The following is a 24059-nucleotide window of genomic DNA, read 5'->3' on the forward strand; positions in this document are numbered from 1 at the left end:
CAAGCAGATGGCCAGCATCATGCTTCCTATACAGCCTCTGGAACCGTGAGCTAATTCAAACTCTTTTCTTTATAAATTACCCAGTCTCAGGTATTTCTTTATAACAGTGCAGGTGGAAGAACAGACTAATGTACATATACAGTTATTTGCAGTACAGAACACTGATAATATACACTGTTTTCCATAATACATAATGCCACAATGAATTGACTTTGGATATATATCTGTAAGTGGGATTGCTGGATCCTATGGTAGTTATAATTTTAAAATTTGGAGGGCCCTCCACACTGTTTTCCATAATACTAATTTATATTCTTAGCAATTTTTAAGTGTACGTTATTATCAACTGTAGTCACAATGCTGTAAAGTAGATATTGAAAATGTGTTTATCCTAACTGAAACTTTGCATCCTTTAATCAACGTCTTCCCCCTTCACCTCTCCCTAGACTGTGATAACCACTATTCAACTCTGCTTCTAAGAGGTTGACTTTTCTTTTAGATTTTACATGAATCAATATTTGTCTCTCTGTGCCTGGCTTATTTCACTCAACATAATGTCTTCTAGGTTCATCCATATTGTCTTAAATGATGGGATTTCCTTCTGTTTTAAGACTGAATAGTATTTCATTGTGTATATTTAGCAGATTTTCATTATCCATTTGTCATAGATAGACACTTAGGCTGATTTCATATTTTTGATACTATGAAAAATGCCCCAATGAATTGACTTTGGATATATACCTGTAAGTGGGATTGCTGGATCCTATGGTAGTTATAATTTTAAAATTTGGAGGGCCCTCCACACTGTTTTCCATAATACTAACTTATATTCTCAACAACTGAGTAGCAGGGCTCCCTTTCTCTACATCCTGTTACATTTATCTCTATTACATCCTCTGTAACACTTGTTATACTTTGTTTGATGATAGCCATTCTAACAGATATGAGATGATTTCTCATTGCAGTTTTAATTTGCATTTCCCTGGTGATTAGTGATGTTGTTTTTTGGCCATTTGTGTGTCTTCTTTTGAGAAATGTCTGTTCATGTCATTTGCCCACTTTTTGTTCTATGGATCAGAAAATTCTTTATACATTTTTTAATTGGATGATTGGTTTTCTTGCTATTGAATTGTTTCAATTGCTTATATATTTTGGACATTAACCCCTGATGAGATGTATGGTTTACAGATATTTTCTCCTATTCTGTAAGTTGTCTTACCACTCCACAAATTGTTCCCTTTGCCACACAGAAGCTTTTTCATTTGATACAATTCCATTGTCTGTTTTTGCTTTTTAAATCTGTGCTTTGAAGTCATATCAGAAAATCATTACCCTGACCAATGTTGTGGAGCTTTTGTCCTGTTTTTTTCTAGTAGTCTTATGGTTGTAGGTCTTATGTTTAAGACTTTAATCCATTTTGAGTTGATTTTTATAACTGTGTGAGTTAAGGGCCCAATTTCATTCTTCTGGATGTGGCTGTCCACTTTTCCCGGCACCATTTATTGAAGTGTTTTCTCCATTATTTCTCCTTGACACTTTTGTCAAAGATCAATTGAGTGCAAAAACATGAATTTATATGAGCTCTCAGTTCTGTTCCATTGGGCTGTGTATCTGTTTTTGTGCCAATACTATGGTATTTTGATTATTATAGCTTTGTAGTATATTTTGAAATGAGGTGGTGTGATGCCTCCAGCTTTGTTCTTTTTGTTCAAGGTTGCCTGACTATTTGAGGTTTTTTGTGGTTCCATACGAATTTTAGGATTTTTTTTCTATTTCTGTGAAAAATGTCATTGGGAATTTGATAAGGATTGTACAGATTCTGTAGATAGTTGTGGGGAGTGCAGAAAATTTGACAATATTGATTGAGCATTTTGGTCTTGTTCCTGATCTTAGAGGAGAAACCTTCACCTTTTTCCCTACTCAATATGATGTTACCTGTGGGCTTGTCATATAGGATCTTTATTGTGTTGAGGTACATTCTGTACCTAAATTTTGAGAGTTTTTACCAAGAAAGGTTGTTGATTTTGTCAAATGCTTTTTATGCACTCATTCAGATGATAATTTGATTTTAGTTCCTTATTCTGTTAATGTGATGTATCACATTTATTGTTGAACCATCTTGCATCCCCAGGGTGAATCCCATTTGCTCATGGTGAATGATCCTTTCAATGTGCTTTTGAATTTGCTTTGCTAGTATTTTATTGAGAAATTTTATGTTTGTATTTATCAGTGATTTGTCTGTAATTCTCTTTTCTTGTGGTGTCCTGCCCTGGCTTTGGTACCATAGTATTGCCCTTATAAAATGAACTTGGAAGTATTTCCTCTTCTTCAATCTTTTGGAAACTTTGAGGATTGATGTAAAGCCTTTAGATATTTAGTATAATTCACTAGTAAAGCAATTAGTCTGGAGTTTTTATTGCTGGAAAATTTTTTGATTACTGATTTGATCTCCTTATATATTATTTGTCTGTTTAGAGTTTGTATTTCTTCGTGATTCACTCATGCTATGTCATGTATCTCTAAGAATTTATCTATTTTTTTTAGCTTATTCAATTTGCTGGCATATAATTTTTCCTAGTAATCTTTTAGGATCTTTTATAGTTTGGCAGTATCAATTGTAATGTCATCTCTTTCATTTATGATTTTTTTGAACCTTTCTTATTTTTTAGTCTAGCTAAAGATTTATTCATTTTGTTTGTCTTTTCAAAAGACCAACTCCTAATTTCATTGATTTTTTTTTTTTTTAATTTTCTAGTCTCTAGTTCATGTATTTTGCTTTGATCTTATTTCTGCTGGCTCTTGGCTTAATTTGTTCTTTTTTTCTAGTTCTTTGGGGTGCAAAATTAGGTTTTTTATTGACATTTTTCTTTATTCTTAACGTGAGTACCTATTGCTATATACTTTCCTCTTACAAATGATTTTGCTGCATCCCATAAGTTTTGGTGTGTTGTGTTTCCATTTTCATTTGTCTCAACATATTTTTTTTATTTTACTTTCTATTTCTTTTTTGGACCATTAGTGGTTCAGGGGTTTGTTGTTTAATTTCCAGTTTTTTTTCTATTATTTATTTCTAGTTTCATACCACTGATACACATGAAGTAGTTTTATACAGCCTTTGAGTCCAGTAAACTCTATTGTTTATGTTGTTGTTTTTTTTTTTTGACACTCTTCTCTTCCTTTGTCTTCACCCCGTCATACCTCACAGCAAACTCTTTACCAAACCCAGTTAGTATTTCCCTGTCTGCACTAGAGGATATTTTATTAATAATACTATTACTCCTGAAAAATATATATCTTCATTTAAAATAAGAAGCTAAATAAAAGAGAATTGAGGTATGGAAGGAAAGTAGAGGTAGAAAGCTAAACACTTTCAATACTTATTCTCCAAAACACACAATTTTAAGATATCCTGAAACTTCAGAGAGCAGCTGCATCAATATTTAGTTGGAACTTAAAATCCCCGGTAGAGTCCAACTTCCCAGCAAGATAGAGTTTGAGCAAAGTGATAAATGTTAGTATGGTATCATTGTATGGAATTAATTTGAAGAGACATACGCAGAGGGGATCCTTGGCAGTAATGATGATGCATATAAACAAAAGATACTAAATGCTAAACAAGAAAAGGTGCAAAATACTTTCCAAGGAAAGAACTGAAAAGCATGGCTCTTTGGGGCTGGCCAGCTGCTCACTGGTCCTTTTGTTTGACTGTTCCTGTTATGTTGCATGCTTTCCATTCTTACGAAATATGCTTTTGAGATAAACAAGCAGTAAAGAATAGCAGTTGTCATTTGACATAATTATGGAGAGGTTCAATAACACACCACAGCCAGAACCAGGAGGGGGTTCTCCTGTTTACCAAGATTAGGGATCTTTCTACTGATGGCAGCTAGTTTTCAAGAGACCCACAGAAATGTTTTATTTTTAAGGTAAAATATTTTCACCTGAGAACATTTTAATGGATTATTATGTCTGTCTGTCTTCATCTAATATTTTTGTGAATGTTTACACTTTTCTGGCTCTTGAGCTTGCAAAATAAATACCATATTGATGAATTAAATATATGAAATACTTTGAAAAAATTCAAAATGGGACTTTTTTAAAGTAATTTAAATGTAGTCTAAGAATATGTCTACTAAATGCAGGATACTAAAAAAAAAGAAAAAAGGTCTGAACATTAATTGTTTCTTAGCATTACTTTACTGTATAAATGTGTGTGTGCTTGTATTTGAGCTAGGAGTGCAGCGATGAAACAATGAAATTAGAGGATAACAGGAAGTAATTTTAAAAATAAAGAAACAATTAGAATACATAAACCAATGTTATGACAGCAATTGTAATTCCAGAACATATTTTCTGAAATAATCTTATGCCTGAAGAGTGTGTATTATCAGTTTTACAAAAATTTCTAATCTAATTAAAACATACAAACTCTAATAAATTAATTAAAGTGAAGCTAATAATGTTAATTTAATTTAAATAGTTTTGGCTCTAGATTAGACTTCTTGGTCATGCTTTAGATAAGATGCTTTATTTCCCTTATTGTCTCCCATAGATAGAGTAAATCCAATTCTGTTTATCCAAATTGGCTTTGTGTTTTCTCTCTCAAACAGTCATTATTTTGAAATCTAAGTGGCTAAGCGCCATGACAGGCTAAAGATGGATTTAGAGAAGTCATGCGATTTGAGTGACAGAAAGGTTATCTTTACTTTGGTCAAATGTTTTTCTCTTGTTTCAGTAATGCCAGATGTGGGTGTCACAGTTCAATTTCCCTTTTGCCATAATGATTCCTTGGTGAGAGAGTGATGTCCTAGATACTATAGGAACTGAGTAAGTTGATAATGGAAGTTGAAACCTCAGGTGAAGATACATTTTCCAACTATTTTGGTACTTGGAGGATCATTCTGAACTCTTGGATCTTGCCCTTCTTTTCTAAAAAAGTCACCACCTTGAAAAACTCGTCCTTGTACAGTTTTAACATACCATTATCATCACATCTTTTAACTATTTTATCAGGAAAATGTTTAGGATTGGAAGCAATGTCAGTGTTAAGGAACCAGAGGAAAAAATCAGAAGATATACTACATTTGGCCAACAAACAACAAGAGTACTTCAGGATTTCAAATTTGATTTATAACTTCTTTAAAAAGGAAAGTTAACTATTTTTACAGTACTCACGAGACTAAAAGAATACTAATGTTTTTGGAAGAAAGGTTGAGGAATATTTGAATTGGCAAATGAAGAAAATTTACAAGCCAAATATGCCTTCATAGTTGCCGCAATACCTTTCCTGACACTTCATTTGTCTAACTATATTAGGGCTAATAAGTTTTTAAGTTGGCAACCTCCAAGGAAAACCTGTTGAAGATTCAGAATAAAATACAAAGCTTAATATTAGTTACATTATAATACCACAAATACAATCTTTCACTGTCTATTTTTAAAAATTCAATTGAGAGCCTACAGAAATTAGAATATTGTTAGCTGCTTCATAATATTTAGTAAAAGAGGTATTATCCTAAATTAAAGCAGTTTACTGAGTGAAATTTGAAATCTGTAATTAGGTTTTAGTAAACAAATAGAAGAAGAAAGTTAGTTGTATTATCAAACATCAATTCAAAATAACAATTTTATTAACTACTGAATTAGGCTAATCTAATAAATTAGCTTACAAACATTTGCTCATATTAACAAAAGCAACAATAATTTAAATGTGATTAATATTTGTTAAGCCTTATCACATGAATACACAGTTTAGATACATTAAGGATTATTATTTATATTACTTGTAGCAATCATAAGGAGCTTTGATAGCCATTATTTTCCCCATTTTATAGATAAGAAAATAGAAGTTACAGAAGTAGGTGAGTGATGAGATAATTGTGAAACTAGAACCCATTTAGAACCCTATTATGGAGGACACAGAATCAGTAGAAATCATTGCCTCTACTCTCAATAGGCTGGAAAATTAGTTGGAGAGAGAAAATTAAATGGAAAAATACAATGAAAAATGCAAAGCATTAAAGGATTAATTGCATAATTTAAGAGCAGCTGGAGCTCAAAGAAGAGATCAACAGAAGAGTGGTCATAAAATGCTTCATGGATAAGGTGAATCTTGGATATCTCATATTTACATAAAAAGATGGTAGAAGAGGTATGGGGAAAGAAAATAACATGTATGGAAGAAGCCATACATGCTGCATTTGATACCACTCCAAAAAGAACAATGACCTAATACGTCAGTCATTACTACTAGTAGCAACAATTTAATAATCTATTTGAAGGAAAGGTTTAAATGGTCTTCTAAAGAGAAGCTTTGGGGTTTTTTTGCATATATTTTTGTTATATTGTCAATATTCACTAAAATTCACATTTCCTAAACCTATTGGGACTAATTTCCTTTAGATGAGCCAAAGAAAGAAAGCAGGCCGGGCGCGGTGGCTCAAGCCTGTAATCCCAGCACTTTGGGAGGCCGAGGCGGGTGGATCACGAGGTCGAGAGATCGAGACCGTCCTGGTCAACATAGTGAAACCCCGTCTCTACTAAAAATACTAAAAAAAAATTAGCTGGGCATGGTGGCGCGTGCCTGTAATCCCACCCACTCAGGAGGCTGAGGCAGGAGAATTGCCTGAACCCAGGAGGCGGACGTTGCGGTGAGCCGAGATCGCGCCATTGCACTCCAGCCTGGGTAACAAGAGGGAAACTCTGTCTCAAAAAAAAAAAAAAAAAAAAAAAGAAAGCATGTGTGTCTTGTTAAGTGCTGTAGTCACAAAATCTAGAACAGTGCCCTGCACATATTATGTTCACATTAATTATCTGTTAAATAAATTAATTAATATATAAATATATAGAATTTGTGAGAAACATCATAGTTTTAAAATCTGAGGACATTTAAGCTTTTTTCAAATGTTAATCATTGATAAATATCACAGTAATTTTATTTAACTAGAAACTAAAGAATAGCGAGAGTTAATGTTTACCCAGCAATCCATAGTGATTCAATATTAGGAACAAGAATCTTCACATTTCCTCTGTTCCAAAAGTAAAAGTTTTCATGGTGTTACCTTCAACAAATAATAAGAACACTAGACTCTTTTCAAAATTACTGAGTTTGATTTCACTACTTCCTAGCCCTATGCTGTTGGGTAAGTTATTTAACTTCTGTAAATCTCAGTTTGCTCAACGTAGATTGAAATTATAGAATGAAAATAACCTTTTTTGCTTCCTATACTGCAGAGGTTATTATGAGGTCCAAATGAGATATTTTCTTTTTTTTTTTTTTAATTATACTTTAACTTCTGGGGTACATATGCAGAACATGCAGGTTTGTTACATAGGTATACACGTGTCATGGTGGTTTGCTACATCCATCCCTCCGTCATCTACAGTATGTATTTCTCCTAATGTTAACCCCCCAATCCTTCCACCCCCTGCTACCTCTCCCCTCCCCCGCTAACCTTTTGACAGGCCTCAGTGTGTGATGTTCCCCTCCCAGTGTCCATGTGTCCAAAAAAATAATTTCTATGGGAACCATTAACGTATTGGAGAAATGTTATATGTTTTGAATCATTTCTTTAATATTAACAGTGTTTCTGGCCAGCACACACCTTATAGATAACAACATAATGTTAAGCCTGTTATTATTATAGCATTAATTATGGAATTCAGGTATATATCTATAGGATAAGATTCATTCATTCGTATAAAGATCTATGAAGGAATCTTTAGGTAAAAAGAAGTTATTCATATTTAGGGAAGAATATAAGCCATTGTGGTCAATAGTGAGTGAGAAGGAACATAGTGCTGAAGGGTCTTTCTTATATGTCATTTAGGGTCTTAGATCATTTATGTATCATTTAGGGTCTTACAGTCATGATAAGTAGTTTGGATTTTTTGGTAAATATATATATTATTATATTTATTTGAAAATATAGTACTCTTCAACTGAGGATGGCAGCGTTATTTATTTATTTATTTATTTATTTTTTTGAGACAGAGTTTCGCTCTTGTTACCCAGGCTGGAGTGCAATGGCGCGATCTCGGCTCACCGCAACCTCCGCCTCCTGGGCTCAGGCAATTCTCCTGCCTCAGCCTCCTGAGTTGCTGGGATTACAGGCACGTGCCACCATGCCCAGCTAATTTTTTGTATCTTTAGTAGAGACGGGGTTTCACCATGTTGACCAGGATGGTCTCGATCTCTCGACCTCGTGATCCACCCGCCTCAGCCTCCGAAAGTGCTGAGATTACAGGCTTGAGCCACCGCGCCCGGCTAGCAGCGTTATTTTTTAACTGGAGGGCAAATCAAGATAAGAGAATTTATATGTATATACACAACTAGATTAGGAGAGGTGAGCAATTATATACATGCTCTGTGATATCCTGCACATTTTTTAGGCTAAGTAAAAACAGTAATGGTTATGATATTACTCTGTCTTACATTAAATTTATTTTAGAGTCATCATCTGATCTATTCTAAGTTTCATTTGGCCATGTATTATGTTTTAATCAGTCTTGTGTAGGAAAGAATTTTTCCTCATTAAAACAATTTTTTAACCAAAGTATTGTAGTATATAATCATGGTGATAGCTTCTTACCCCATCCTTTCTCACTCATAGTTTAGTAGCTTAGCCAAAACCACTGTTAATTTTTTAAACTATTACTTCTGGATATTGGTACTATACTTCTAAATAATATGATTTTTACCACAAATTTTTGATTTGTCAATTTGAGACATTCTTTTTATTTGCATCTCTATGGGTAAGAATTTCACTGATTTAAAGAACTGACTGTATGCCTATCTTCATGATATATTTAATCATTTTAAATTCCTCCTTTGGTTATTTTAACTTTAAGCAAGATATTTACCTTTTTTCTTATTTTATCACTTATAAACATCTTTCCATCTATACTTTGTAGAGGGCAGTATCAGTGCTTACTAGATATTTTGACAGGTTGGCTAGAACAGCTTTGTTCAGATGGAGCATAGAACACCAAGATTACTTTTCTTCCCCATGGCAATTCAGTACTGATCTTTGTCTTCCATCTCTTAAGTACATTTACTTCTGAACTATGTATGCTATATAATTCATATCTGTGATAACAGCAGGTGACTTGATAGATTTTATCTGGCTATGTGTACTTCCATGTTAGCAAGTCATTTATATATCTAAGTTTCTACCCAGTGGGAATTAGGTCAGTTTAATTTTGTTGTTGTTGATTTTTTTTTTTTCTTTTTAAAGAGATGAGTTCCCTCTGCGTTGCCCAGGTGGAGCAGTGGCTATTCAAAGGTGTGATTATAGCTCACAGGAGCTTCAAATTCCTGGCCTCCTGCCATCCTCCCACCTCAGCTTCCTGAGTTGCTAGGACTACAGGCTCACACCACTGTGCCTGGCTAATTTTCTTGGTATTTTATCTGGAATAGCTCCACATATAATAAAGTCATTATAAAAATTCTTTTTAAGATGTTTGTCCATAAACATTCAAACAGATTTATTCAATTAATGAAGAATAGAATGCCTAGTAGACCAAGGTAATCCAAAGAGTTGTAACATGTTGTGATCCTCCATGCATTCTGGGAAATTTTAAACTTAACTCTTTGAGACTTTATGAAGTTTAAGAACATTTTGGTTTTTTATACTTTATGCTCTATAGCCCTTGAGACAGTCAATGTTGGGTTGGGACTTGAAAGTGATGGAGCAAATTTTAATAAGGCTTCCATAGTTATGTATTTTCCAGAGGACTGTGAATTCTGGCACTCAGTCTTGTAAAACACTTAAACCCCTCTTGTAGATACGTGATGGTTAGATTTCCAATATTAAATTATTGGCAACTGAAATTGGAAAGAAATATGGTGTCATCAAAGCTTTATATCATAAAAGAAATTAGTGTTTGACAAAAATAATTTTGTGAATTGGAATATTGATTTGAAATTAGAATTATGAAATACAGTAAGAGACAAACATAAAGCAGTATGGTTAGAGAGGGAAAGTAACATAAAGTCCAGAGGATGACTAACTGACTTTGTATGAAGTTAGAGGCTCATTCCTGTGATCCCAGCACTTTGGGAGGCCGAGGGGGGTGAATCATTTGAGGTCAGAAATTCGAGTCCACCTTGGCCAGCATGGTGAGACCCTGCCTCTACTAAAAATACAAAAATTAGCCAGGCCTGTTGGTGCACATCTGTAATCCCATGTTACTCAGGAGGCTGAGGCAGGAGAATCACTTGAACCTGGGAGGCAGAGGTTGCATTGAGCCAAGATTGAGCCACTGCACTCCAGCTTGGGCAATGGAGTAAGACTCTGCCTCAAGAAAAAAAAAAAAGAAGAAGTAAAAGTGTTAGCATTAGCTCAATATAATGTGGTTAAAGCAAGCACAATAGATTGTGACATAAATATGAATAAAAAATGTAGGAAACTTGAGATTATTTTTCCATTGTACTTGTTACTGGTCAGACCCTTATATGAGTTTTGTTTCTAGTTTTCTGTGCTACCGCTAAAGAAGGACATGGAAAAGTTGGACAAAGTTCAGAGAGGACCACAAAGATAATTAAAGGGTTGAAAAAGAAACCTAAAAGAAAAAATTGAAAGTAGCAGGGATTATTATTCCAGAGAAAAGAAGACTTAGAGGTATTTAACTTACGCCTAAAAGATGTAGGCCAGATGTTCTCAATCTTCACTGAAGGTCAGACAGAAAAGAAATCAGCTTAACCTGCAGCATGAAGGATTTAAGTTAAATAGAGGAAAATTTTGCATTGAGAATGTTAGAATAGGCGACTATGGAACATGTGATATCCTTTATAACACTGTAGATACTTATTGACAACATCAAGGAGCTCAAAGGGTATTCATCTGATGCATTTATCATTCTAGTAGCTCATTAGGTAAACATGTATTTTAGCATTTTTGAATTCTGAGTAAAGAAAATTAATAGTTAATCTGAAAATTCTGGCTTATGATCAGTTCCATGGAAAATATGGTTAATTTCATAGGAGTAATGTAATTAAAGTTACAAATCAATTCTGTTTATAGGACACTGTAGTATGCTGCTCCATTAAATCAGAATAATAGATAATCTGACCTCTGAAAATCTCTTTTTTTGTTTTTTGAGACAGAGTCTCACTTTGTTGCACACCTGGAGTACAGTGGCATGATCTCAACTCACTGCAACCTCCACCTCCTGGGTTCAGGCGATTCTCTTGCCTAAGCCTCCCAAGTAGCTGCGATTACAGATGCCCACCACCACACCTGGCTAATTTTTGTACTTTTAATGGAGATGGGGTTCACCATATATTGGCCAGGCTGGTCTTGAACTCCTGACCTCAGCTGATCCACCCACCTCAGCCTCCCAAAGTGCTGGGATTACAGGTGTGAGCCACTGTTCCAGGCCTCAAAGTCTTTTTTAACCCCACTTTCTTTTAACTAACTAGACAATACTTTAAAAGTCAAAGGACAGCTGTTACTTATCAGTTGGTTTGATGACAAATACCAGTAAAAGAGAAATTATTATGTTGAAATTTAAATATATTTTAATTCCAGATTTTAACTTTTATATACATATTTTATGATTTTAAAGTGCTTTGGTGATTTTTTTAAGGGTAGCCCTTTCATCTGCATTTTTATTATGAAGTCCAACTTCAAAATTAGTGTTGTTGAATAATTTGCCAGACTGTAAATAAAAATTCTTTATCTTTACAAACCAATTTTCAAGGTACTATCTAACAGAATTAGACTAGTGGCTGCTTATAACTAGATTTAAAAGACCCTACTAACAACAAAATTTTTTTCTTTTTATTGAGCAGTGTGTAACATGTATATTATGCTTTTTCTTTCTTGACTTAAATAACTCCTTTGGTTTTGAGGTTTTTGAGGAAGAAGGCAAAATAAGCTGTATACTTTATTTTAAGGCAAAGAGCTGTTGTGGTCTACCATGTTCTGTAAAACTAAAATGATGCTGTAGTGAAAACTTGGAAAGAAAAAATTTTAGATGTAGTAAAGGCTGTAAAGTTGTTTGTACAAACTGTCTTTATAAGTAATATAAAATAGACTGATCAATTTTTTATTGTTCATAAAGTATTTTCATTATATGTTGGCATCAAATATAGTTTTGTTTTTTTTTTGAGACGGAGTTTCGCTCTTGTTACCCAGGCTGGAGTGCAATGGCGCGATCTCGGCTCACCGCAACCTCCGCCTCCTGGGTTCAGGCAATTCTCCTGCCTCAACCTCCTGAGTAGCTGGGATTACAGGCATGCGCCGCCATGCCCAGCTAATGTTTTGTATTTTTAGTAGAGACGGGGTTTCACCATGTTGACCAGGATGGTCTTGATCTCTTGACCTTGTGATCCACCCTCCTCGGCCTCCCAAAGCGCTGGGATTACAGGCTTGAGCCACCGCGCCTGGCCCAAATATAGTTTTTAATTCATTTTTAAATTTTTTTGTATTTTAAAAATTTATTTTTTTATTGTATATTGACAAATTATAAAATATTTTTAATTGGCAATAATTATATATATTTATGAAGTACAATGTTATGTTCTGATACATGTATATATTCATTATGAAATGATTAAATTAAGCTAATTAATATAATGATCAACCCACATACTTTTTTGTGTGGTACAGACTTAGAAATCTACTCATTTAGTAATTTAAAAATATACATTACATTCTTAACTATAGTCTCTATGCTGTGCATAGAAGAGAATGGGGAGATACTGACTACTTAATTCCTCTTAAGTGAAACTTTCTATCCAGTCATCTGTATCTCCGGATTCCATTCTCTCTCATCCCTAGCCTGTGGTAACCACCATTCAACTCTCAAAAAACAAATTTCCTTGTGTTTTAAGGCTGAATAGTATTTCCTTGTGGCTATATAACACATTTTCATTATCCATTCATTGTAGATAGAGATTGGTTTCATGTCTTAGCTACTATGAATAAACCACAGTGAACATGGGAGTGCAGATATCTCCTTGACATACTGACTTTGGATATATACTCCTAAGTGGGATTGCTGTATCCTATGGTAGTTATCATTTTAAAGTTTGGAGGGCCCTCCAGACGGTTTTCCATAATGCTAATTTATATTCTCACTAACTGTGTAGCAGAGCTCCTTTTCTCTACATCCTGTGTAACACTTGTTATTCTTTGTCTATTTGATGATATAGCCCCTCTAACAGATATGAGATGATTTCTCATTGTGGTTTTAATTTGCATTTCCTTGATGATTAGTGATGTTGAACATTCATATGTTTATTGGCCATTGTATGCCTTCTTTTGAGAAATGTCTGTTCATGTCATTTGCCCACTTTTTGTTCTACAGATCAGAAGATTCTTTGTACATTTTTTTTTTTTTTTTTTTTTGAGACGGAGTTTTGCTCTTGCTACCCAGGCTGGAGTGCAATGGCGCGATCTCAGCTCACCGCAACCTCCACGTCCTGGGTTCAGGCAATTCTCCTGCCTCACCCTCCTGAGTAGCTGGGATTACAGGCATGCACCACCATGCCCAGCTAATTTTTCGTATTTTTAGTAGAGACGGGGTTTCACCGTGTTGACCAGGATGGTCTCGATCTCCTGACCTCTTGATCCCCCCGCCTCAGCCTCCCAAAGTGCTGGGATTACAGGCTTGAGCCACCGCGCCCGGCTCTTTGTACATTTTTAATTGGGTGATTGGTTTTCTTGCCACTGAGTTTTTAATATATTTTGGACATTAACCCCTGAAGAGATGTATGGTTTAAAATCTTTTCTTCTAATCTATAGGTAGTCTTATAATTCTATTAATTGTTTCTGGTTTTTTTAATTACTTTTTTCTTTTTCAAAGCTTTTTCATTTGGTATAACCTCATTTGTCTGTTTTTGCTTCTTTAATTGGTGCTTTTGAAGTCACATCCAGAAAATCACTGCCCAGACCAATGTTGTGGAGATTTTCTTCGAAGTTTTCTTCTAGTAGTCTTATGGTTGCAGGTCTTATTTGTTTATTTTATTTTATTTTTTTGAGACGGAGTTTCACTCTTGTTACCCAGGCTGGAGTGCAATGGCACGATCTCGGCTCACCGCAACCTCTGCCTCCTGGGTTCAGGCAATTCTCCTGCCTCAGCCTTCTGAGTAGCTGGGATTACAGGCACACACCACCATACCCAGCTAATTTTTTTTTTGTATTTTTAGTAGAGACAGGGTTTCACCATGTTGACCAGGATGGTCTCGATCTCTTGACCTCGTGATCCACTCGCCTCGGCCTCCCAAAGTGCTGGGATTACAGGCGTGAGCCACCGCGCCAGGCCTGCAGGTCTTATGTTTAAGCCTCTAATCCACTTAGAGTTGATTTTTTTATATGGTGTGAGTTAAGGATCCAGTCTCATTCTTCTGCACGTGGTTATCCAGTTTTCCCTGCACTATTTATTGAAGAAATTGTGTTTTCTCCGTTAACTTGTTCTTGACACCTTTTCAAAGATCAATTGAATATAAAGCATGGATTTATTTCTGGGCTCTCTGTTCTGTTCCATTGGGCTGTGTGTCTATTTTTGTGTCCATACTATGCTGCTTTGATTACTATAGCATTGTAGTATATTCTGAAATAAGTAGTGTGATGCCTCCAGCTTTGTTCTTTTTGTTTATGATTGCCATGTCTATTCAGGGTCTTTTGTAGTTTATTACACATTTTAGGGTTTTTGTTTTCTATGAAAAATGTTGTTGGTATTTTTAAAGAAATTACATTTATTCTGTAGATTGATTTGGGTAGTATGGTCATTTTAACAGTATTAATTCTTCTGATTCATGAGCATGGGATAGCTTTCCATTTGTTTGTATTCTCCTCAGTTTCTTTCATCAGTGTTTTGTAGTTTTCCTTGTAGAGGTTTCTTTGCCTCCTTGGTTAGATTTATTCCTAAGTATTTTACTTTATTTGTAGCTACTGCAAATGGTATTGTCTTCTGGTTTTTTTTTTTCAACTAGTTCATTTATGTATGGAAATGTTACTGCTTTTTGTCTATTAATTTTACATTCTATAACTTTGAATGAATTGAATTTTTTTTTTGTTTTGTTTTGTTTTTGGTTTTTTTTTTTTTTTTTGAGACGGAGTTTCGCTCTTGTTACCCAGGCTGGAGTGCAATGGCGCGATCTCGGCTCACCACAACCTCCGCCTCCTGGGTTCAGGCAATTCTCCTGCCTCAACCTCCTGAGTAGCTGGGATTACAGGCACGTGCCACCATGCCCAGCTAATTTTTTGTATTTTTAGTAGAGACGGGGTTTCACCATGTTGACCAGGTTGGTCTTGATCTCTTGACCTCGTGATCCACCCGCCTCAGCCTCCCAAAGTGCTGGGATTACAGGCTTGAGCCACCGCACCCAGCTGAATTGAATTTTTATATCATATCTAAGAGGTTTTTTGGTAGAATCATTTGGTTTTCTATATATAAGATTATGTCATCCACAAACAGAGACAGTTTAACTTTCTCTTTCCAATTTGGATGCCCTTCATTTCCCTTTCTTGCCTTATTGTCTGGCTAGACTTCTAGTACTATGTTGAGCAAGAGTGGTGAGAATAGGCACGTTTGTCTTGTTTCAGATCTTAGAGGAAAAACTTTCTTCTTTTCTAAGTACGATGTTGGTTGTGGTTTGTCGCATATGGCCTTTATTATGTTGAGATACTTTCCTTCTGATATGGTTTAGCTGTGTCCCTACCTAAATCTCATGTTGAATTGTAGTTCCCACAATTCCCACATGTTGTGGGAGGGAACTGGTGGGAGGTAATTGAATCATGGGGACAGGTCTTTTCCACGCTATTCTTGTGATAGTGAATATGTCTCAGGAGATCTAATGGTTTCATAAAGGGGAGTTTTTCTACACAAGCTTTCTTCCCTTGTCTGCCACCATGTGAGACATGCCTATCAGCTTCTACCATGATTATGAGACCTCCCCAGCCACATGAAACTGGAGTCCATTAAACCTCTTTCTTTTGTAAATTGCCCAGTCTTGGGTGTGTCTGTATCAGTAGACTGAAAATAGACTGCTACACCTTCCATACCTAATTTATTAAGACTTTTTATCATTAAGCAATGTTAAATGTTATCAAAAGCTTTTTCTACATCTGTTGAGATGATTATATGGGTTTTGTTCTTTATTCTATTCACGTGATATATGACATTTCTTGATTTGCATATGTTGAATCATCCTTGCATTCCTGTGATAAATCTCACTTGATCATGGTGTATTATCTTTTTAATGTGTTGTTGTATTTGGTTTGCCAGTATTTTATTGAGAATTTTCGTGTATATATTTATCAGGGTTATTGGCCTGGAGTTTTATTTTCTTATTGTGTCCTTTTCTGGTTTTAGTATCAGGGTTATGGTGGCCTCATATAATAACTTAGGAAAGATTTCCCTCTGCTTCACTTTTTTGGAGTAGTTTGAGAAGAATTGGTATTTATTGTTCTTAGAAGATTTGTTAGAAATTGGTAATAAAGTCATCTGGTCTTGGACTTTCTTTTCTTGGAAGATTTTTTATTATTGATTCAATCTCTTTTTTTATAGTTGGTCTGTTCAAGTTTTCCATTTCTTTTTGGTCAACCTTGGTAAGTTGCATGTGTTCAGGAATTTATCCATTTAATCTAGGTTTTCACATTTATTGGAGTATAGTTGTTCATGGTAGTCTCTAATGACCTTTTATATTTGTGTGATATCTGTTGTGATGTAATGTTTTTTATTTCTGATATTATTTATTTGGATCTTCTCTCTTTACTTCTTAGTCTAGCAAATGGTTTGTCAGTTTTCTTTCTCTTTTCAAAAAACCACCTTTTTGTTTTATCGATCTTTCATTTTTTTTAGTCTCATTTTCATTTACTGTTGCTGTGATTACATTATCTCTTCTGCAAATTTGGGGTTTGGATTTATCTTATTTTTCTAGTTTCTTGAGATGCATTATTGTTTGTTTGAAATCATTCTAGTTTTTTGATTTATGCATTTATTGCTATAAGCTTTCTCTTATATTGCTTTTGCTATGTCCTATACGTTTTGGTATGTTGTGTTTCTATTTTTATTTGTTTCAAGGAATTTTTAAATTTCACCCTTAGTTTTTTCCTTCACCTGTTGGTCATTCAAAAGGATGTTGTTTAGTTTCCTACATTTGTATAGTTTTGAATATTCTTGTTATTGATGTCTACTTTTATTTCATTGTGGTCTCATAAAATACTTGATATGATTTACATTAAAAAAATTTTTTATTTTATTTTTTTTTATTTTATTGCATCTTAGGTTTTGGGGTACATGTGAAGAACATGCAAGATTGTTGCATAGGTACACATGTGGCGGTGTGATTTGCTGCCTTCCTCCCCATCACCTGTATCTGGCATTTCTCCCCATGCTATCTCTCCCCAACTCCCCACCCCCTGCTGTCCCTCCCCTATTTCCCCCCAACAGACCCCAGTGTGTAGTGCTCACCTCCCTGTGTCCATGTGTTCTCATTGTTCCAACACCTGCCTATGAGTGAGAAAATGCGGTGTTTGATTTTCTGTTCTTGTGTCAGTTTGCTGAGAATGATGGTTTCCAGGTTCATCCGTGTCCCTACAAACAACATGAACTCATCGTTTTTGATGGCTTTTAGTATTCCATGGTGTATATGTACCACGTTTTCCCTGTCCAGTCTATCATCGATGGGCATTTGGGTTGGTTCCAGATCTTTGTTATTGTAAACAGTGCTGCAATGAACATTTGTGTGCATGTGTCCTTACAGTAGAATGATTTATAATCCTTTGGACATATACCCAGTAATGGGATTTCTGGGTCAAATGGAATTTCTATGTCTAGGTCCTTGAGGAATCGCCACACTGTCTTCCACAATGGTTGAACTAATTTACACTCCCACCAACAGTGTAAAAGTGTTCCTATTTCTCCACATCCTCTCCAGCATCTGTTGTCTCCTGATTTTTTTTTTTTTTTTTTTTTGAGACGGAGTTTCGCTCTTGTTACCCAGGCTGGAGTGCAATGGCGTGATCTCAGCTCACCGCAACCTCCGCCTCCCCGGTTCAGGCAATTCTCCTGCCTCAGCCTCCTGAGTAGCTCGGATTACAGGCACGTGCCACCATGCCCAGCTAATTTTTTTGTATTTTTAGTAGAGACAGGATTTCACCATGTTGACCAGAATGGTCTCGATCTCTCGACCTCGTGATCCACCCGCCTCGGCCTCCCAAAGTGCTGGGATTACAGGTTTGAGCCACCGCGCCCGGCCGTCTCCTGATTTTTAATGATTGCCATTCTAACTGGCATGAGATGGTATAGTTTTGATTTGCATTTCTCTGATGACCAGTGATGATGAGCATTTTTTGTATGTTTGTTGGCCTCATGTATGTCTTCTTTTGTAAAGTCTCTGTTCATATCCTTTGCCCACTTTTGAATGGGCTTGTTTTTTTCTGGTTGTTTTCCTATTAGTTGCAGTTTCTTCATCGTGTCAATCGTCTTTACTATTTGGTATGTTTTTGCAGTGGCTAGTACTGTTTGTTCCTTTCCATGTTTAGCACTTCCGTCAGGAGCTCTTGTAAGGCAGGCCTGATGGTGATGAAATCTCTCAGCAATTGCTTTTCCATAAAGTATTTTATTTCTCCTTCACTTATGAAGCTTAGTTTGGCTGGATATGAAATTCTAGGTTCAAAGTTTTTTTCTTTAAAGATGTTGAATATTGGCCCCCACTCTCTTCTGGCTTGTAGGGTTTCTGCTAAGAGATCCGCTGTGAGTCTGATGGTCTTCCCTTTGTGGGTAACCTGACCTTTCTCTCTTGTTGCCCTTAGCATTTTTTTCTTTATTTTAACCTTGGTGAATCTGATGATTATGTTCCTTGGGGTTGCTCTGCTTGAGGAATATCTGTGTGGTGTTCTTTGTATTTCTTAGAGTTGAATATTGGCCTGCCTTGCTAGGTTTCAGAAGTTCTTCTGGATGATATCCTGAATAATGTTTTCCAGCTTGGATTCATTCTCTCTGTCACATTCAGGTACACCTATCAAACGTAGATTAGGTCTTTTCACATAATACTATATTTCTTGGAGGCTTTGTCCTTTTATTTTCACTGTTTTTTCTCTATTCTTGCCTTCTCATTTTATTTCATTTAGTTGATCTTCAATCTGTGATATCCTTTCTTCTGCTTGGTTGATGTGGGTATTGAAACTGATGTATGCTTCATGAATTTCTCATGCTGTGTTTTTCAGCTCCATCAAGTTGTTTATATTCTTATCTAAGCTGTTTATTCTAGTTAGCCTCTCATCCAACCTTTTTTCAAGGTTCTTAGTTTCTTGGCATTGGATTAGCACATGTTCTTTTAGCTCTGAGAAGTTTATTACCCACCTTCTGAAGCCTGTTTCTGTCAATTCATCAGATACATTCGCCATCCATTTTTGATCCCTAGCTGGTAAGGAGTTGTGATCCCTTGTAGGAGAGCCATTCTGGTTTTTGGTGTTTTCTTCCTTTTGCGCTGTTTTCTTCCCATCTTAGTGACTTTATCTACCTTTGGTCTTTGTAGTTGGTGACTTTCCGATGGGGTCTCTTAGTGGACATCCTTTTTGTTGATGTTGAAGATATTTCTTTCTGCTTTTTTTTTTTTTTTTTTTGAGACGGAGTTTCACTCTTGTTACCCAGGCTGGAGTGCAATGGCGCGATCTCGGCTCACCGCAACCTCCGCCTCCTGGGTTCAGGCAATTCTCCTGCCTCAGCCTCCTGAGTAGCTGGGAATATAGGCACGCGCCACCATGCCCAGCTAATCTTTTGTATTTTTAGTAGAGACGGGGTTTCACCATGTTGACCAGGTTGGTCTCGATCTCTTGACCTTGTGATCCACCTGCCTCGGCCTCCCAAAGTGCTGGGATTACAGGCTTGAGCCACCGCACCCGGCTTCTTTCTGCTTCTTAGTTTCCTTCTAACAGTCCCCTCTGCTGCAGGACTGCTGGAGGTCCACTACCGACCCCACTCATCTGGGGATCACCCATGGGGGCTGCAGAACAGCAAGTGTTGCCACCAGTTTCTTCCTCTCCTATCCTCGTCCCAGAAGGGTACCCTCCAGATGTCAGCCTGAGCTCTCCTTTATGAAGTGTCTCTTTAGGCATACAGAGATCGGGAGTTGCTTGAGGAGACAGTCTATTCCTTATAGGAGCTCAAGTATTGTGCTTGGAGCTCCACTGTTCCATGCAGAGCTGCTGGGCGGGTACCTTTAAGTCTGCTGCAGCTGAACTCATAACTGCCTCTTTTCCCAGGTGCTGTGTCCTAGGTAGTTTGGCTTTATTTATAAGTTCTTGTCTTGCTGCTGCCTTTTTTCATAGATGCCCTGCCCCTCAGGGAGTAGTCTAGTCACAGTCTGCCAGCAGAGGAGTTGCCGAGCTGCCACAGGCTCTGCCCAGCTGCTGTGTGAACCACCTCAGTAGTGGCAGACTGTCTCAGCAGAGAGGGATGTCCTTCCCCGCCACTAAGTTTGACCGTCCTGGGTCTAGCTGCACTTGCTGCGACACTCTCAATCCAGGGCGTTTCATATTGCTTGTTTTGTGAGGCTGGTACCTGCTGAGCCAGATCGCCTGGCTCCCTGTCTCAGTCCCCTCCCTTTCAGTTGAATGGGTGGCTCTGTCTCCCAGGCATTCCAGGTACCAGTCGAAACAGCCTCCCAGACTTGTGTGAGTTTCTGTCCACCCACCTGGCACTGGCAGAATCCACTGCGCTGAAAACTTGTGGCAGTTTTCAGCCCAGGAATCTCCTGGTTTGTGGGCAGTGAAAACTTGTTTGGAAATGCAGTGAGCGCTCACCCTCTGCCCTGTTCTTGCTGGGAATTGCACTCTGAAGTTGTTCCTATTCAGTCATCTTGGATCCTCAAGCAGATGAGGTATGTTTCTTGCAGGCAATGTATATTTTGGGTCTTTTATTTTTTAAAATCTATTTAGCCAGTCTAAATCTTTTCAGTGGGGGATTTAATCCATTTATATTCAAGGTTACTATTAATAGCGACTTATTCCTGTCATTTTCTTGATTGTTTTCCAGTTATTTTGTTTATCATTTGCTCCTTCCATCTTCTCTTATTGTTGACTTTTGCCATTGGGTGGTTTTCTGTAGTGCTGAGGTTTGATTCCTTTCTCTTTATTCTTTGTATATTTGCTTGACCAGTGAGTTTTATAATTCCACATGTTTTCATAATGGTGGTTATTATCTTTTGATTTCCAGATGTGAGACTTCTCTGAGCATGTTCTGTAAGTCCAGTCTAGTGGTAATAAAGTTCCTCAGTGTTTGCTTGTCTGTGAAAGATTTTTTTTTTTTTTTAAATTTCTGAAGGATAGCTTTGCTGGGCATAATATTCTTTGGTGTTTTATTTTATTTTATTTTATTTTCAGTGCTTTAAACATACCATCTCATTCTCTCCTGGCCTGTAAGGTTTCTGCTGAGAAATTAGCTGTTAGCCTAATGGTGATTTGTGTATATAAGATTTGACACTTTTCTCTTGTTGCTTTTAAAATTCTTTGCTTTGACTTTTGACAATTTGACTATATGTGCCTTGGAGAGGACTGTTTGGAGTGAATCCATTTGGAGTTATTTGAGCTTTCTGGACTCTCTCCCAAGACTTTGGAAGTCCATCTCTCTCCCAAATCTTTGGATGTTTTCTGTTATTATTTAATAAAATATGAGTTCCTCACTTTTTTCCTTTTCTTCCCCTTCTGGAAGCTCATAATACAAACTTTTGTTAATTTACTGGTGTACCATAAATGCTGTAGGCTTTTTTCATTCTTTTTTCTCTCTTTTCTTTGTCTTCCTGTGTTATTTCAAAAGACCTGTCTTTCTGTTTGGAAGCTCTTTCTTCTGCCTGGTCTAGTCTGTTGTTGAAAGTCTTGATTGTAGTTACTTCCTTCATTTAATTCTTCTGTTCTAGTATTTATCTTTTCTTCTCTTTTTATTTGATACTTATCTCTATTGAATTTATCAATTAAATCATTAATCGTTCTGATTTCATTGAATCGTCTATATTATATCTCACTTTCCTTAAGATTGATTATGTTTTTGCATTCTTTTTTTTTGTGGCATTTCATGTATTTCCTTATAATTTGGTTTCTGTTACTGAAGAATTATTGTTTTTCTTTGTGGGTCACGTTTTTTTTCCTTTTTTAAAAATGATTAACGTGTTCCCATATTTATTTCTACACAGCTGGTAGAAAAGCTACGGAGTAAGTTTCATAGGGAAAGATTAATCCATATAAGTGGGTCATGGGGTGTCAGTTTGGTGGAGTCTGTTGGCCCTGGTTCTAGGTAGACACAGTAGTATTGTCTGTGTGTAGTTTCTTTATCTGTAATTCACACTAGTGGTATTTGTGAATTTCTCAGTGACTTAGGCTGAGATAGTTCGTTTTGATGGTGGCATAGCTTTGCCAGCGATGGGCTTGCTGGGCTATTTCTCATGTCAGAAATGTGTGCACATGGTAGGTTGGCTAGCTTGTGGTCTAACTTATTAGGGTTAGGGCCATTGTGCTATTACTCTGATTGGAAACACAGACATGCAGTTACTTAGACAGCCTTGGGGTGTGCCTGCCAAGAGTGCCTTGGAGGGGTAGTTCTCAAGTCCAGGACATGAGTGCACAGCTGCTTGGCTGGCATGGGGACATGTCTGCCAAGGTTGGCTCACAGGGCTATTTCTCAGGCCTGTGACACAGGTATAAGGATGCTCAGCTGGCCTAGTGGCATGTCTGCTGGGCAAACTACAGGCTATTTCTCTTGCCTTGGACACAGCTGCATAGCTCCTTGGTTAGCCTAGGGGCAGGTTTGCCAGAGGTGGCCCACACAGCTGTTTCTTAGGCCTGGGATGTGGTCACATGACTTCTTGGCCGGCCTGGCTATATGTCTGCTACAGGTAGTCCAGGTGGGTTTATATCTTGCTCTGGGCTCAAGCACACAGTTGCTTGGCCAGCTGGGAGGGTGTATCTTTCAGGGGCAGCCCATGGGCTGCTTCTCAGGCTTGGGGTTCAGGCACAGGGCTGCTTGGCTGGCCTGGGGTCATGTCTGCTGCTGGTGGAAGATAATGCTATATTTTGGAGATCTTTTTTTTTTTTTTTTTTTTTTTTTTGAGACGGAGTTTCGCTCTTGTTACCCAGGCTGGAGTGCAATGGCGCGATCTCGGCTCACCACAACCTCCGCCTCCTGGGTTCAGGCAATTCTCCTGCCTCAGCCTCCTGAGTAGCTGGGATTACAGGCACGCACCACCATGCCCAGCTATTTTTTTTGTATTTTTAGTAGAGACGGGGTTTCACCATGTTGATCAGGATGGTCTCGATCTCTTGACCTCGTGATCCACCCGCCTCGGCCTCCCAAAGTGCTGGGATTACAGGCTTGAGCCACCGCGCCCGGCCTATTTTGGAGATCTTAAAATGCAACTTAATCGTGTGTTTTGGTCAGTTTCTTCTGATAGCCATGCCTAGGCAAAAAGTGACTAGGAGATTAAAGAGTTAAAAGTATTCATAACAACAGTATACCAATGTTACAGTCTCAACCAAATTCTCTATTTTTGATCTTGCTCAATTGTCCAACCTTATGAATTTAAGGTAAAAGGATGGCAACATATGCATTCATCTACTCACCCAAAAGTGGAACCCCGATTTCCCTAAAGTACTAGGCTTTATGTAGATTCCCTATGACTATCTTTCTTAATTCTTTTTCATCTGACCTAAAGCCTTTATTATAATTTCATGAAAAAAAAAAAAACAAAAATTACCATAGTGATAAGGTACTATTTTTCTATCCAATTTCAGAATAAAGAACATTTTCCAATTTTATTTCATCTTTTTTTTTTTTTTTTTTTTTTGAGACGGAGTTTCCCTCTTGTTACCCAGGCTGGAGTGCAATGGCGTGATCTCGGCTCACCGCAAACTCCGCCTCCTGGGTTCAGGCAATTCTCCTGCCTCAGCTTTCTGAGTAGCTGGGATTACAGGCACGCACAACCATGCCCAGCTAATTTTTGTATTTTTAGTAGAGACAGGGTTTCACCTTGTTGACCAGGATGGTCTCGATCTCTTGACCTCGTGATCCACCCGCCTCGGCCTCCCAAAGTGCTGGGATTACAGGCTTGAGCC

The 24059-nt window shown here is 37.1% G+C and overlaps 1 protein-coding gene across 1 annotated transcript in view; it reads left to right on the forward strand.

Moving 5' to 3' along the window:
• Positions 1–24059, forward strand: part of ADAMTS6 (ADAM metallopeptidase with thrombospondin type 1 motif 6) — a 348499-nt gene that overhangs the window by 138989 nt on the left and 185451 nt on the right. The gene's annotated exons all lie outside the window — the stretch shown is intronic.

The sequence above is a fragment of the Saimiri boliviensis genome, chromosome 1 (assembly GCF_048565385.1).
Source record: "Saimiri boliviensis isolate mSaiBol1 chromosome 1, mSaiBol1.pri, whole genome shotgun sequence".
In the NCBI taxonomy this organism is placed as follows: Eukaryota; Metazoa; Chordata; class Mammalia; order Primates; family Cebidae; genus Saimiri; species Saimiri boliviensis.